Below are 16398 nucleotides of genomic sequence, written 5' to 3'. Positions count from 1 at the left end.
GTGGAGGGGGAAGCGTGGTCTGAACAGCTAAATACCAGCAGGGGTGATGAGCAGCACGGCAGGTTTGGGGAGGGAGAGTGGACTTTATGTCCCAGCTTGTCCTTGAAGCCCTGGGCAGAGTTTGTCACGGTCACTCAGGGGCTGTTTGTGGAGTTTTGGGGTCACATTTGGGGGACACTGCTGAGTTCACCTGAGGAGAGTGTTTGCTTTTCCAAACAGCCTCCTCTCTGCACCTCTCCCTACGGGCAGTCCTGCTGGAGAAGTCGGGAGCTGAGCAGATCCTTAGGACTGGAGAACAGCCCTGAGCCCAAAGTCTGGCTCTGAGCAGCTCTGAGCTGGGCAGGGGGACTGCAAAGCCAAGTTTACTCTGAATTTCGGGGCCTGGATTGGATGGTGCAAACCCCCTCTGATACAGGATGCTTGGTCCTGATGCTCACAATGCAGGATGTCTGCTAGTGGGACCCTACAAGTCCCTTATCCCTAAAACTGATCCCTCCAGCACAGGAAAAGAAATGGGGCTGAAAATCCTTGAGTTATCCAGGACTCAGCCTTTACTATTTACATTTAAAAAAAGAAACCACATTTGATTATTCAGCATTCTTCTCTTACATTTTTATTGCCATTTTGCAGAGCTCTGAAGACCAGAGAAAACCTTTCTGCTTGACATATTTAATATTTTAGCACTTCATAGTGTCTTTAGACAAAAGCATCCAACATGCATATGTGTTTTGGCAGCTCTGCATGTGGCCTCTGTTCTGTCTCTCGCCTTGAGAAGTAAAAGAATGAAAGAAAAAGAACCAAAACCCACACAACTTTAAACTGGGTCAGGATTGTTCCCTTTATTTTTGTTGATAGCTCCATTTGGGATTTGCATTGATAGAGTTGGGGGGAAAAAAAACACATTCCCCAAGCATATGTCCTTGAAAAACCATGTCACATCTTAATTTTCTTGGGCTGGCAGTGCCTGAGTTCCACACTCTCTGTGATGGAGAACTAACGAGGATAGAAGTGCAAGAAAAACTATCATCAATTGCAGCACAGCCAGGAGCTCAGCCCGTGTGTGAAATTCAGGGTGCTGCAAGAGAAATCCAGGCCATGCAGCCATGGCAGCCCAGTATTTCTAGCTGGAGATTATTTTAGGCAGGATTCTGCATCCATGGAAAAACAAAAGCAAGCAAAAGTTCTCCCTGGCATCACTTTGTGTCAGATACTTGTCCTGGCCATCTTCAGAGCGTGGCTCAAATCAGCAAAAGCCCTCCCTCCCTTGTTGAGAGAGAGCCTCAAGGTGTGGATTGAGGGTTTTCTTCTGGGCACTCAGGATCTGCTTGCCTGGGTTTTAATCCCCTGTGTGCAGCCCAGGAGCTTTGTGCACATGAGCTGTGTGTGGCTGACAGCATGGTGATGATCAGTAACCCCAAAAGAGATCCGTGCTTTCAGCCAGGACACTGAGCCCGGGGTGAGGGGCTGCCCTGGTGCCCCCAGGACAGCATTTCTGCCTGTTTCCACCTGTTTTGCTTTGGTTTAGGGCATGCATTTCTCCTGGGAGAAGAGTTTTTTGACAGAAATTGTGCATGCAGTGATTTGCACTGTGAGATCCTGGTATCTGCAGGGAGCTCCTTGGTAGTGCCTATAGCAGCAGGGGTAGAAATAATAGAAATAATCATAACCTAACCCAGCAGCTGGTGGGAGAAGCAGCAGAAATGTGCTGTGACCTTCCAGGTGTCACATAACAGCTCAGTGTCAGGCCCTGGAAATAAACCCCCTGTGTATCCTGTCTGCCAGCCCAGTGCTCTGGGCTGGAGGGGACAGCACTGGCTGGTGACATCTCCTGATCTGGGTTGATTTACAGCCTGTGCAGAGGCAGGGAGAAAGAAATTAATGATACACAGAGTTCTTTGTGACTGTGGATTTTCATTTTTGCTGTATTATTTTAAGTCCTGACCTTAAAATCCTGTTAACCCTGTTAAACCTAACCCTGCAAATCCTGTTATCTTCTACCCCTCACTATAGCAAATTTAGCAGGATCTTAGCTGTTGTCAGAGATCCCCTGAAAGTCCCTCTGCTTCTGTGTATTTTGGTAAAAGAGGAATCTCAACTGACAAGAGTCAGATAAATGCACAGAAACGTCGGGGTGCCCCAAGTGTCTCAGCTTGTGGTTTTTATTACCAGGGTTTTTAACCTTAGTGATTTGTAGAAGTATGACTGGTCCCTGCCAGGGATCTGGGTTGCTTTGCCAGCAGATGGCTCAGTGACTTCAGTGGGAAGTTACCTGTCCTTAGTGATCCCACCTGCTTTTCCCAGAAAATGGGCTGCTAGAGCAGCGCTGGAAGATTGTCAGTGTGTCCTCTAAAGACTTGAATCCTTCAGAGTGAAAGGGAAACGCTCACCTGGGCTCAGCTCCTCTCACTGCAGTCTGGGGTCTGAATCTCCCCTGCTCCCTCCTCCACACTGCACCCTCCAGGGATGGACATTTCATCTTCCCATGCCTCCGTTCTGAAGGGAGTCACTCTGGGGGGTGTCACAGCATTGTGCTGCTGTAATTTTGCAGGAGTGTTGAAGTCGACACGTGTTTGGTGTTAGTTTTGGCCTGGCCAGGGTCGTTTCAGCTGATGCTGTCCCAGGCTGAGGAGAACTTCCTCGGTCTCCAGTCCTTTACCTACCACTGACCCTGGGAGCAGGGCTTACACAGGGAAAAGCATGGAAATGGTTAATCTGAGATGCCTGGGCAGGCCTGTCAGCTTCCATCCCTCCCAGATGTGATACCTGATAGGGAACCCTGGTGGGAACTGACTGGAGGAGGCAGAGGAGGCAGACAAGGAGCAGCATGAAATTGTCTTTTGCTTCCCTGTGAGCGCAAGGGAAGAAACCAGCAGGTGTTTTCCAGGGGCAAATGGCATGAGCTGAACAGCAGAAACCCAACTCTCATCTCTCAGGATAGTCTTCCTAAGCCTCTTGTGAACCTCCCCTGGCTCTGGAGGCAGCTCAGCCTGGTGGCTGAGCAGGTTCAGATATCTGCACATCTGTAAAGAATGAAGGACAGCAATTCCCCTTTTCCCTGAGACACACAGCAGCACATTGAGCCCTGCTGGCAGGGAGCAAAGCCCAGCAGGACCAAGCTTCAGGCTGCTGCTTGGAACTGTCCCCTGTGTTAAAGGGACGTGGTTGCCACGGTGGAATTGTCTGAAACCCAGCACTTCCAGCCTTCCTGGTTCCTTTTCCTTCCTCCTCTCTGTGCTGCTTACTCAGCCAGAGTAAGGGCTGACTAATATTGGAAGGATTTGCTTTTCCATTCCCTCTATCCCTTTTTTGGCTTGCTCCTTTCTTTAAAAATTACACACAGCATTGATGTCCAGACCTGCAGATGGGGAAACTGAGGCACAGGGCTGAAAGGTGGCACAGTATGAGAGCAGGAGAGAGCAGCAGAGGCAGGCAGAGAGCCAGTCTCCCCTGATCCCTCATCCTGTGCCCAAGAATTACAGATGGACACCACCTCAACTCTGGCAAAATGAATAAATTCTTGCACAGGTCATCCCTGGCACATTCCAGATTTGCTCCCAGTTTGTGCAGGTCACCTTCTGCAGGTGGGATCCCCAGCCCAGGTCCTGTTTGCATTGCACACACACCAATAGCAGGGGAGAAGGCAGTGCTGGTGCACACCTGGGGCTGAGCCAAGGCTTAATGAGCAATCAGAAAGGTGAAGAAACGTTCTTGGTGCTTATTTGTCACTGCTGCTGCTCCCGGGGGTGTCCTTTAACCCTCTGAGTTCAGCACTGCATGGTGTAAGTTTGGGTTTTGTGCTCAGTTTTTGGTTTTTGTCCCTCTGTGCTCAGTTTTTGGTTTTTGGTGTTTGTCCCTTTGGTAACTTGAAGGATTCCGAGTGTTCAGGGACCATTTGGGGAGTAGAGGGGGGCACCCAAGCACATAAGTGATTTATTTAGGCAAGGTGCACCTTGATTTCACTTTCTGTTTGGTTTACAGAGCTGCTGGTAGTGCAGGAACCTCTTCCTCCTGCACCAAACTCAGGAGGGGATCTTAATTCTGGCTTTTCAGTGATCTCTGTTACCTGATGGAGCCTTTCCTGCAGATAGCTAAAATAAGCTAAGAAGTGAAAAAAAAAAATTGGATTTTTTACCTCAAGTTGGAACTGAGTTCCTCATTGAGTATTCTGGAATATGAAGTGATATATTCAGAAGAGAGTTTGCTCAGGATTATCTAAAATGATAAAATGAAAAAAGTGCTGCTATTAATATATATCTATAAAGAGAAATTTATATGAATGTCACCACGTGCTGCTCTGCCCCTGCCCAGTGCTGCCAGCCAGCAGCAGAGAGCTGAGCCCTCTCCAAGGGGAATGTTAATGTGGGAAGTTAACTCTGCAGTGCCCAGGAAACCTTGGATGGTTCTGCAGGTGCTGGGGTGGCAGTGGCATGAGCCACGGAGGGAAAAAATGTAGAGGCCAGCTCGGTGTGACTGGACACTTGGAGATGTGGCCCTGCAAAAGGGGCAGGGCTGCAGAAGAGGCCAGAGGGATGTGCTGGCTGGGAGCTTTGGCCCCAGAGCAGGAACATTGCTGAAGGCAGGCTGGGAGCTCCCTGCTGGAGACAAATGCAGCTGTGGTTGAGGTGGTTCTTGAGGGCAGTCTTTGTTCAGGCCGTTTAAAAGGGAACGTGTAAACCTACACCTGCGAGGAGCACACGGAGTGGGGCTGAGCCAAACCCCGTGGAGGTCGGGAGGAATCTTTCCACTGACTTCAGTGGGCTCCGACTCCAGCTCCCAGTGACTGGCTTGAAGTGACACACAGACTATTTCTGTCTGACAGTTTTTCCCTTCCTGCATTTTCCAAAAACACCAGCAAGAGAAGAACAAGTCAGGACTTCATCAGTTTTGCCAAAGCAGGACTGAGGGTTGCATTATTCACATTATTCACCACATCCCAGGGCTGGCTCTGGAAACCGAGGGATGCAACACTGCAAAATCCAGAGGTTTTTTTGTTTGTTTGTTTGTTTTATTTAATGAGATAAGTAATCTGAGCCATCTGCTTTCTTGTTGTACAGACTGAACCAATGGAATGGTTCAATGGGATGGAAAGATCTCTGGAAACATTAACAATGCTCTCTTTACTTGCTTTGGCACGTTCCCGATCGCAGCGGGCGTGTGAGATATTTTCCTTCTAAATTCGTAGAAACAACTAAAAAAATCCTGCAATGATCTATGAAAAGGGACACTTGCCAGGAGTGGTCTAACACAATGTTTGGAATTACAGGGCTCACTGTGCCTTCCAGTTCTTTTTCCTTGAAGTTCCCTTTATCTCAACTTCAGTTCTTCACCCGTGCGTGGTGTGAGCTCTCCTGCGGCCGTCAGCACCACGAAGCAGTGGAGGCCTCCAACTCTATGATTAAAGCATCAAACATCAAATTCCTCTCTCTGGCCTCACTGCAGAAGTTTCAAAGGAGTTTGGTTGCTCTTTTTGTGGATTGATGTAGCTCGAGGGGCTTTGACAGTCAAACAGCCGTGGTTGTGTTGGTACACAAACTTCCCTGCTCTGTAAAAGACGTGTAAGAAAGCTCTGACTGATGCATCTCCAGAGACCTCATGCAAGAGCTTAATTTAGTCCTCTTTTTTAATAGAAACTTGGATCTCAAGCACTGCTCTTGTGTAATGACAGGCAAAAGGAAAAGCTAACAGGCTGGCTTGATTTTGAAACCTGTCAGATGGCTTTAAAGAGGGGCTCTGCAAACAGCACCACGTATAAAAGTGAAAAAAAATGGCCAAAGTGCTGATGAAAAACATTTTAAAGGCAGTCAGAGCGATGTGATGAGTAATTTGGGACTGGCAGCCTTTCCAAGCAGCATGTGAGGCTGTGTGCTCCTGGGGCAGTGTCTTCTCCAGAGCTGGGATCTGCAGAACCAGCCTGGGACAGAGGCTCCCCTTGAGCTGAGGGGTGTCCCTGGGAGCTGTGGCCCCTCTCTCCCCTTCCCCTCTTTTAAACCTGCTGCAGCTGCTGAGCATCCACCTGCAGACGTGGTGTTGAGGTCTCTGTGTTGGATACTGGGAGCAGGACACAGCAGTGACAACCCTCCCACGAGATGGGAGGTCCCAAACTTTTCCTGCACATCCTAATTCCAGTAGAAGTCTGGCTTTTACAGCCTGTAGCTTCCCCTTTATAATTTTTTGCTAAATCATGGTCTCCCAGCAGTCAGTTGACACTTTCACCACGCTTTGCAACTCCATCCCTAAGGATTTGCCTCTATATTTAATGTATTTTGCTGTTTGATTAAAGCTCCTGCTGACAGCATGCTTGGCTAGGGGCACAGCAGCTCAAAAAACAGAGTATATGGTGGTAAAAGACATGTGCTGTGCTCTGAAAGAGCTGTTATTCCTGCCTGCATTTGCAAACTCTGAGCTGGACCTCAGCTTGCAACCCCACAGATCCCAAACCTGTAATTACTGGCTGCTGTCTCTGCTGTGAAACACTTTATTAAGCCTTTAGAGTCATTAAAGACTTTCAGGAAATTTATGGGAGCTCAGGTCACGTTGCCTGTTTGTTTAGATAGGCAAAGATCTGCCAAAAAACGTGGCCTGTAGGGTTTCTGTGCTCACCCATGTCTGCTCAGGGGACTGCCAGGTTTATCCTCCTTTTCCCTGTCCTGTTGTGGGATGCAGCAAAGAGCAGAGAGTGATGGCACAAAATTAAGGGAATTTCTGGCTTGGTGCTGGTTTCTTGCCTGGGGACAGTGGCCTCTGGACCAGGCAGGGTGTGGGCTGGGGCTGTGAGCTCAAATAAAGCTGCCACTGCCACAGAGTGGGAGTAAGGGCTGAAACCTGGGGATTGGTCCCACGTGTTTTTAGGGAATATTGCTCCCTCCTTCCTTGGATCTAAAGGAGCTGAGTGAAGTCCGGGGCTCTCATGGCAGCTTGAGCCAGACAAGGTGTGGCTTTATCCAGAATCTGAGTTTAGTATTCACCAGGATGGCTCAGAGCAGCAATCCATATTCATGCCACTAAATCCCTTAATTTGTTTCATCTGCTGCATTTTTTTTTCTTTTCTTTTTTAAAGGCTTTGCAAATGCCCTGTTGTGTAACAAACGTGGCCTCCAACGTGGCCTGCCCAGCTGTCACAGAGAGGTTCTGCCACGCTGAGCCAGCTCAGCAATGGGAGGCAACCTCCCAAAAGTGCTGTACTGATGGTGCTGTGCAGGGCTTGGGGCTACATTTGCAAGGTGTCTGCTCTTCCAGACCTCAGAGGTGACTTTGTAGTGCACTGTTAACAGAGCTGCATCTTTAAAGCTGGGCTTGCAAGTCTAAACTGGCAACACCCAGCACAAAACAGTGCCTTGGGCTGTGGAGCACCTTCCTACAGGGTTAAAAGCACTTGCAATGAAGAAGGCCAGTTGTGATTTTAGTCTGACTGGGTAGCAGGGTCTAAAGAGAACTTTTCAGCCACCAGCTCCCCTCTGACACCAGCACGGGCTGTGCTGATGCCACAGAGGGACTGGTGGCTGCAGGAAAGGCTGACCCCACTCTCAGGGAACAGAACAACCCAATGTTCCTGCAGAGCAGCCAGGCTGGGCAGCCTGCACCTCCCTCTGTGTGGCTTTGTGGCCAGACTGGCCCTGTTTATCCGTGGCTGCTCCCTGGGATTTACCCCTGGCATGGAGCCGTGGGTTTCTCTCTGGTTTTAGCTGCCCGTGGCAGTGTGGATCCCTGCTCAGAGCTGATAACCTCTGTCTCTCCCATCTGGGCAGCACATGGGCAAGCTCAGGGGTTGGGGTTTCTCCCTGAACCCCTTGGGATCTCTTCCAGAAGGTCCACAGCTGGAAAGGGAAATGCCAGCGTGCACCTCTGGATTTTGGGACTGCCTCAAGGTGCTCCAGAGGCTCCAAAGGTAAGGACAAGGCACTTGCCCAGCAACACACACTTTTCCCAGTATTCTTGTGTTGATGAGAATTATAACCAGCCATGGGCCTGAGCCTAAACCTTCCACCCTGGTTTGTCTTTGCAGCCCAGCAGAGGTGTAATGCAGGCTGGTAATGACACCAATTATTCCCCACCAATTTCAAGGACACAAAGCCCGTACCAGCCCGGGATTAGATGGCTCCTGACTCTCAGACCTTTAACAGGCCACTGGTTTCTCTCTCCCCAGCATTAATCAGCAGAGCTTTGCTGACACAATGCCTTGGCAGCGTGCCCTGGAGAGCTGCAGGCAGGGGAGGATGAGATATACCATACGCCTCCATTTCCTCATTTGCTGGATATCAAGATATAGACAGACCTTCATTTTTTGATGTGAAAGCAGAATGAAAAACTAGGTTAAATCAGTCTGGAGGGCTATTAAGCCAGTTCTCAGGAAGCCTATGCAATTGTTATGCCTCATCCCAGCCTTCTTGATTGGGAACATGCCTTTAAGAACATGATCAGCCCCAGGAGATCTCCCCTGTAGCCTGGGAATTCCACCCTGTCTGCTGACGAGGAGGGAGGCTGGGCCACAGAAACTCTCCATTCAGAAGGAGAAAGCTTGGCTTCCCTTTTTTTTTTTTTCCCTTTCCCTTTTTTTTTTTTTTTTTTTTTCCCTGGCAAATTATAAATGTGCACGTTGGATTCTTTTGTCAACCAAATCTAATGGGACTGGCCTGAGCTGAATGGCTGGTCTGTGTGATGCTGGGACTGGGTTTCTTTTCAGGTGCTCACTGCCTGTTTCCAGGAGATGAGGATTAGCATCTGCCTTTGGCCGGGAGCAGCTGCGGGTGCTGTGTCCCTTGGCTGCAGGGTTTTTGGGGGCTGGAATGGATCGTGTCAGACTGGCTGGGCTTTGGGGATGAACAGGTGCCTCCTCAGCCCCGGGTTATCACAGTCTAGGGCCAGCAGGGAGGATTTTTTTTTTTTTTTTTCTTCTCTTTTAAAAGGTGGGAAAGTCATCCAAGGTTTGGTTTTCATGCAGATTCCCTTCTGTTCCCTGCAGGGAATCAGGCTGCCAGCTCAGCTGGGATGAGCTGGTTGTGGGGATGAAGAGGGGAATAAAAAAGTTAATCAAACCTCAGGCAGGAGCACAGTTCTCAAGGCCAACATGCCTGGGATTTCCTTTGCTGTCTTGTGAAATTCCTGAGCTTCTTGGTCCCAGGCTAGCTGGGCTTTTTTTTTTTTCCATGGCATTTAGAAAACAGGTTCTCAGGCAGAACATTTTGTTGATTTGATATTCTGATAAAACCCACCTATATCTGACTTTCCAAGTGGAGAAAAAAAAAAACAAACCTCCAGCCACTCCAGCTGAAAGAATGTGAAGCCTTCAACCTGTCCACTGCAGGAGTGGGCTTTCCTCCTGCCTCCCTGTCCCTGCCACAGCCCCCAGCCCCTAAAGGCATGTGGTACACACACACAGAGCCTGTTCTTTGGGAAATCTGCCTTTGGGAGTGCCCATCCATTACGGGTCAGTGCAGCTGTTCACGTGAAGACAGCTTTAAACTCCCTGAGACTGCTGGCACACATCTGTGGGTGTCTCTCCCTCCATCCCTGGGGGCAGGAGGGAAGTGCTGCCACCTCCTCCACCCTTGGGGACCGTGGGGGAGAGGCTGGTGGCCCTGCTGGCTCTGCACACACCTCACCCCCACACCCCACGCATCCCAGCTGCTGCTGTGGGCACTTGGTCCTTGTGCCAGCTCCTTGGCAAAGCCTCCTCGCTGACCCAGGCAGGGCTCTGCCCCTCCTGAGGAAACTGGTGTGCATTTTATCAGTGTGGCTCTGAAAGAGCAGCTTCCTCCAGCTCTGATTCCGTCCATTTCTGCAGCAGCCATTGTAAAAGGTTGGAGATGGAATTCACTTTTACTTCCCACTGCAAGCTCCCAGCTCAGGGGCTGCTTTCCTCTGTGTGCCCAGAGAAAAGCTCTCTGTGCCCCCCTGAGTGCCACTGCCCCCTCCAGCATTGCTCATTCCCCTTCCTTTTATCCTTGCATTAAGTCCCAAACTTTCCTAAGCCTGTTCTGATGGGGTCTGAGTGATAAACCACCAGAGTGCAAACATTCCAAGAGAATGTGAAAATTTATGTTCCCCAGGAATAACCTCGTGTCCCTGTGGTCCTTCCTCCACCCCATAAGTGCAGGAGAAAGGGGGAGGCCTTTGAGCTTTTCTGGTTTAAAAATATTCCCAGGAGCAGGGGACAGCAGTGACAACCCCCCCATGCCACCCAGGCCCCAAAATTTCCCTGCACATCCGACTTCCAGTGCACCTCACTGAGAGCTGCCAGCATCCCAGAGTGGGAAAAGAATGGACACCAAACAGCCAGGAACTGTTGTTTCAAATGTAAAGCAATCCAGGCATTTCCAGCCAGAGGCTTTCCCCCAGCTGTTGGTTTCCAATAGAGAATTATGATCAGTAATTGATACTCTCAGATGTCTCAGTGCAATCCCCAGAGAAGAATGGTCAGGGCAATATTTTTTTTTTTTCCTACTCTCACTGGAAAATTGAGCCCCAGCTGGGGCTAATAAGTGCTTTCATTAAAATACTGATCTTAATCCAAAGCTGAGAATAATGTCTCCTCTGTGCTGCAGCTCTCCTCAGCTCTGACAGGGGCTCTGCTTTTGAACAAGGAATGGAAGAGGATAAATATTCACTTCTCACCCCAACACCATAAAAGCACCGATGGAGGATCCCAGCGAGGGCAATTTATTTTGGATTGCACCAGTGGAATGTGTTCTTCAGCCTCTCATGCAAGAGTGATGGAGATGGGGTGAATGGCAGTGATCCTCCTGGATCCATCCAGGGATGGTCTCACCAGGCAGAAATTGGGGAGCCAGGGGTGTTTGTTGGGCTCCAGGCACAGCCAAAGCCTTTCCATGATCTCAACACAAGGATTTGTTCTGCCCTCCCACTTCTTCATTTCCTTCTGGACAACACAGAGAGATTATTGGTAATATTTTCTCATCCAGAGCTTGTCAGAGAGGGGGAATTTGCAAACTACATCTCGAAAGGTTGAAGGGTTTTTCCCCCTACTCTCACACAGAGAAAGAGAAGGGATCTCCCCTTTTTTTCTAGGAATAAGGCCTGGGCATTTCCAGTTCCTTAAGAAAATGCCAAGAGCTTTGTTTCCTGTTTTTTTGACACTGACCTCTTGCCAAGGCTGGACATGAGTTTTATCCTGATCAGGAGCAGGACCATAAGGCACACCTTGCATCAGGTATAACACAGGATGCCCCTGCTCTCCCTCCCTTCCCTCCCCTATTTGTCATCCTATTTCTGCCACCCCTTCAATTTAAAGGTGATCCTGTCCCTGCTCACATCTTTTCTGCTTCTTCTGCCCAGAGCACTCAGACAGGGATAATCCAGGAGAAGCTTCAGATGTCATGGGAAGAAAAAACTTTGATTTTCCCTGCAGGTAAGGCAGACTGGGACTCCCAGCTGAACCTCCTGCACGTGTACCAGGTCTCAAACCTGTGAAGCTGGTGGCTTTTTGGGGGAAGAGCTGCTGTGAGTCCCTGCTGGGGTTCCTGTGAGGAAAACTCTGAGCACAGATGATGTCCTGACAGCTGAGGTGCTTTGTGAGGAGCAGCTGAACTGCAGGAAGCTCCCCTGAAAATGAGCTTTCTTTTTTCACCCTTTCCCTCTCAGCTTTCTGCCTCCAGCTTTTCCTGGAGGGGGTGAAAAGGGCATTCCAGGTAGCAGAGTTAGAAAGGGGAGCACCCAAAAATAGAGAATCCATCAGGTACCTCCATGATCAGTTGTCTCTGAGGAGTCACACAGCTCTGGGTAAAACTTCAAAGTGCTTTAATGAACGGCTGCTCTGGGATTTATTCTCTTTCCTGCTGGATTTAGGATGTCTTCTTTGAACAGCAGCACCTTCTTGCCCTCGCTGGCCAATAAAAATGAGCAGCCAAGTTTTGAGAGTGTCACTGACTGCAAATTGCACATTATTTCTGAAGAATTGCTCTTCACTTCATTGACACCACTCCTAATTAGTGCTTGACACTTTAAAAAAATCTCTTGCTTTGTGAGGCTTGATTTGGTTTTGAATTCAGGATAAGATATCTTGTGTGCAGCTTTTGGCTGTCCTTCTGTGGATTTATTTGTGTGGCTTATAAATATATTTACGTGTTTTAGCACTGAACCTTTACAAATTCGTTGAATTGTGACCCACACTGCCTATTCTCAGGTGAGATAAAAGTAATGCCTGTTTGACAGAGACAGGAGTAGAACTGTAGTTAAAACTAAAGCATTAGGGATGTTCCATGTGGATTTAGGAAACAAAGTGGAAAATACAGAGATTTCACAGCAAATCTAAAATGTTGCACGTAGTCAAAACTACAATTTTGACATCACAGCTGGAAATTAGTTGCACTCAGAGACAGACAGAGCACCACAGAGCCCTGGGGAGCTGCTGCTCCTGCTGCCAGGACTTCCCCATGCTCCCAAAACTGCCCGCAGGGCTGGCATCATAATTGCCCTGTACCTCACAGCAATCCAGATATTCCTCCTCAAAACCAGGTCTGCACGTTTATCTTTGCCTGCAGCACCACCTTGCACTTACCCTGCAGGGCAGGAACTGCCTGGTTTGGGTTTTTTTTGGGAGCACCTGACAATTCCAAACCAGCCCCACCCTGCCCTTGCCTGGTCCCCTCTGGGAGGGCAGAGGATTCCTGCTGTTCCCAGTGCAGGGATGCTGCAGGGAGTGTCCCCAGCCCGGCTCTGCTGCCAGCTGCTGGAATCTGAGCTATTGATGATTCTGAGATTGTGGAAAGTCTCTGTCAGCCCCACTGCCAAAGCAGAAGTTGTAATTAATCCGTGCTGGTTTCCAGGCTGTTTATTCTGTTTATCTCTCACATGTTCTGCTGCCCTGCCCAGCTCTGTCCTGCAGGGCAGCGTGTGGGGCTCTGCCCTCAGTGGGATGTGACAAACATTAAATACCAGAAACTCCCTGGGCTGGATTTACAATAACGTGCCAATATCTGTCACCTACGTTGGACAGTGTGTCCCCAGCCTGAACCAACAGAAAAATGCCAACACCACAGTGAAACATGGAGGGCATGAAGGAGGAGAAAAAGGACAAGGCACACCCAATTTCCTCCCTCTTGTCCCCTTTGGACCCTCATCTAGAATCCTAAAATTTTACTTTTGCACCCGTGCCACACTTAATTATTACTGATATCAAACACTCAGAGCTGGTAATTCATGCTGTAAGATTGAAAACTCTTTTCCATGGCCAGAGATCACAGCCAGTGTCTCTGGGGGCTCTGTCCAGGGGGTTCCTGAGCCCTGCCAGGGTCCCAGGGCAGCAGAGGATGCCCTGGACTCCCACAGCTGCCATCTGCACACTTTCCCCAGCAGCCCGAGGAGGACAAGCCACTCTTTTAGCTTGCACGTAACCCTTTCTGAGCCAGGAAGCCGAGAATAGCAGAGAGAGGGCTTGGCAGCCTCCCCTGTGGGTTAAGAAGGAGCTATTTGTTCTGCTAATTACTTGTCTAGGAGAGGGGTCTGTCTGCAAAGCATCATGTTTGCCCTGAAGCCAAATAAAACCTTGGTGTAACTCCTGCCCAGAGAGAAGAAAAGGCAGCTCACAGGGAGTTTCTGTGAATAAAAAGGCTGTAACCATTTCTTGTGCATCAAGAGAGCGTGATCCCTAATATCTCACACGCCTAAAACTCTTTAATATCCAGAAATAAGCCCAGATGTGGGGTGGTTCCCTTCCCCTCAGTGAGATTTTTTAGCTGTGTCTATGTCAGACCCTCTCCCAGCTCGCTCCCCTGCCCACCCCATGGCATTCCTGACGCTTTTCCCAAGCCATGGCAGCACTGAGGACCTGGATTCCTTTCCCAGGCAGGAGCTGCCTTGGGGCAGGAGGGATCAGGCCCTCTCCTCTTGGCTTTTCCCACAAATGCAGTGCTGGGATGGCTGAGAGCAGCTTGGCCAGAGTGGCTGCTGCTGGGCTGCTAATTGTGGCTTTGGGGTTTTGTGTTACCCACTGGCTAATCCCGTGCAATCTTCTCGGGTTTCCAAGGTTTAGTTCAAGCCAGACTGCCCCTTCTCCCACTCCTTCCAGGATCTGGTGATGACATTTGGCTTTTTCTCTGGGAAGGGGCATTTCAGCACAGTCCTGACCTCTGCCAGACCTCAGGGCATCTGCAGAAGTGAGGGTTGGGCAAGTGCCTCTTGATTCCAGAGGTTTTCTTCTGTTATTTCATCCACTTGAATCACTTTAACATCATTTCCAGTAACAAATGCACCTAATGAATGGGTAGAAGGATTATTGCCCTCTGTGGTACATGGTCTGAATTGCTCAGCTGTGTCCCACAGTTGTGTGCTCGAGGTCGAGGGAAATCAACTGTGGGACAGGTTTGTGTTTTTGGAACGCACAGACCCGAGTTCTTGGAGAGCCACTGCAGTGAAATCCAGACTAGCTGTGGCAGCCTGAACTTCCCAGGTCAGAGGAGAGAACCTGTTGGAAATTTAGGGAGGAAAACAGCATCCTGACCTCCCTGAAGTTACACTTTGGAAAATTCTGTCTCTTGAAAACACAGAGGCAGCAGGTGCACTGCTGGGGCAAAATGGAGTTAGGGGCTGAGTAAAGGCCCTGAACACTGAGAGGTGGCTTTTGCAAATTTTCAACCTCTTTTTTTTGTTCCCCTGGTATTTCCAATAAAGAAATGTTTCTCCCTTCACTGGTGCAGCTCTGAAGTGAGGCCAGCACAGCACATGCACAGGAGGCGCCTGCAGCTGCCCAGTATTTGAGGACCTGGAAGGGGAAGGTGCCTGGTGACCTGAGAGTGGTCTCAAGTTGATATAATTCTGCTTTCCTTGGCTTCTTTGAAATGCTTGGTGGAAAAACAACAGCTGGGCCAAATCCCATTATTTTACATCAAGGTAATGGAAGTGGTCACTTCGCTGGCTGCTGCAGAACGAGCTATTTCCTCTCTGAATTAGCCAGTTCAGCCTTCAGTTTCTCTCCTCTTTGAAGAGTGAGTGGGCTGGGGGCTGAATGTCCAGATAAAACACCTTCAGACTGAGCTGGGCACAGACTTCTGGAGATATTTGGCCGAGTGAGACTTTATTGTGTGCCAGAGGCAAAGCAACCCCAGCAATTCATTCAGCGAGGGGGTATGTGGGAGGACAATGCAAAAGAAAGAAAATTATGGGCCTCAAACGGATAGACAGCAACATTTTGAGGACCTTTGAAGAATGTTTCAAATAAATATTTAAAAATTTGTATTAACGTTTTGGAGATTGTGGTACAAAGCTGAAAAAATCCTCTTTATTTGTCAGTTCGTTTCTACAATCTTTTGATCAGCTTTTCTGTTTAGATTTGTGAGGCTGTGTCAATGGTAAGTTTTAAACTGCTTGTTTCTGTGTCCAGAAACCTTTGGTCCCCTTCAGAATGAGTTTCCCCCTTTTTCTCCAGGAAAGGATAGAATTTATCCTGCTAATTACATCTGATCAAGTTGCCACACTGGTTTGGTCTTGGGATTATGTTTCCAGACACCTATCATAAGATTTTGTGCCTCATTTCCCTTTTTTATGTATTAATTCTTCCTGCTGCAGCTGGGCAGAGGTGGATGCTGTTGGTGGAGGGGTTTAGCTCTCATGAAGTTCTTTAGGGTTCACTGATGGACCATCTCTTCTGAGACTGAGATAACCCTTGGCACATCCTGTGTTTCATAAGAGGAGGATATGATTTTTCTTAGTTGATAAGTCTCTAGAAAAGTGCCTCTCATTATAATGCAACCCATTTACACACCCAGGCTAAAAGAAGGACCGAAGCTGTTTTTAAATATTTTGTTAAAAGGTTTCTATTTTAGTCTCTGGTCTGTAAGCAAACTCTGCTTGCAGGGAATGCCCATTTTTTTAGTGAGTTTTGTGCTTTGAAACCTACACTTGGTCAGCAGCGTCTGGAGAGCATCCCAGCCCCTCAGAGCTCAGGTGTGCCCAGGGCAGTGGGGCAGCTCCAGGTCCTTGTGCCACCGAAACCCTCCAAGGACACACTTCCCCCACCCCAGGGGATGCTGGGCTGTGAATGGGATCAGCCTCTTCTGATGGAATTTGGCCTTTTGTCAAGGTTAATGTAACAGAGGAGGTTGGAAGGTTTTGGAGGGGGATTTTCTGCCATGCTGGGCACAGATGGTGGCTGGTTCAGGATGAAGAGGAGGGTGGGTGGCTCATCAGCAAGTTGCTGCTCTTGGCTGTAGGAGAGTTAAGGAGCTCCACCACCCCTTTTAGGATGAAACCCCCCCAAACCCTTGCCTTTCCAGGGGACAGGTCCTTAAAAGACCCTCTCCTGCTTTTGGTGGCCGTGCTCAGGTTTCCAGCTGGCTCTCTGTGTTTGCTCCATTTGTCCTGTTGGGCTGGCAGTGCTGGGTGCTGTGACTGCAGAGCTGGCAGGGAAATGGCCAGACAGCCCCTGAGCAGCAGCTTAATGCCTGT

The sequence above is a fragment of the Lonchura striata genome, chromosome 13 (assembly GCF_050655825.1).
Source record: "Lonchura striata isolate lonStrDom1 chromosome 13, ASM5065582v1, whole genome shotgun sequence".
NCBI lineage: Eukaryota > Metazoa > Chordata > Aves > Passeriformes > Estrildidae > Lonchura > Lonchura striata.
The sequence above is the reverse complement of the archived record's forward strand: the minus strand, read 5'-3'. Positions refer to the sequence as shown.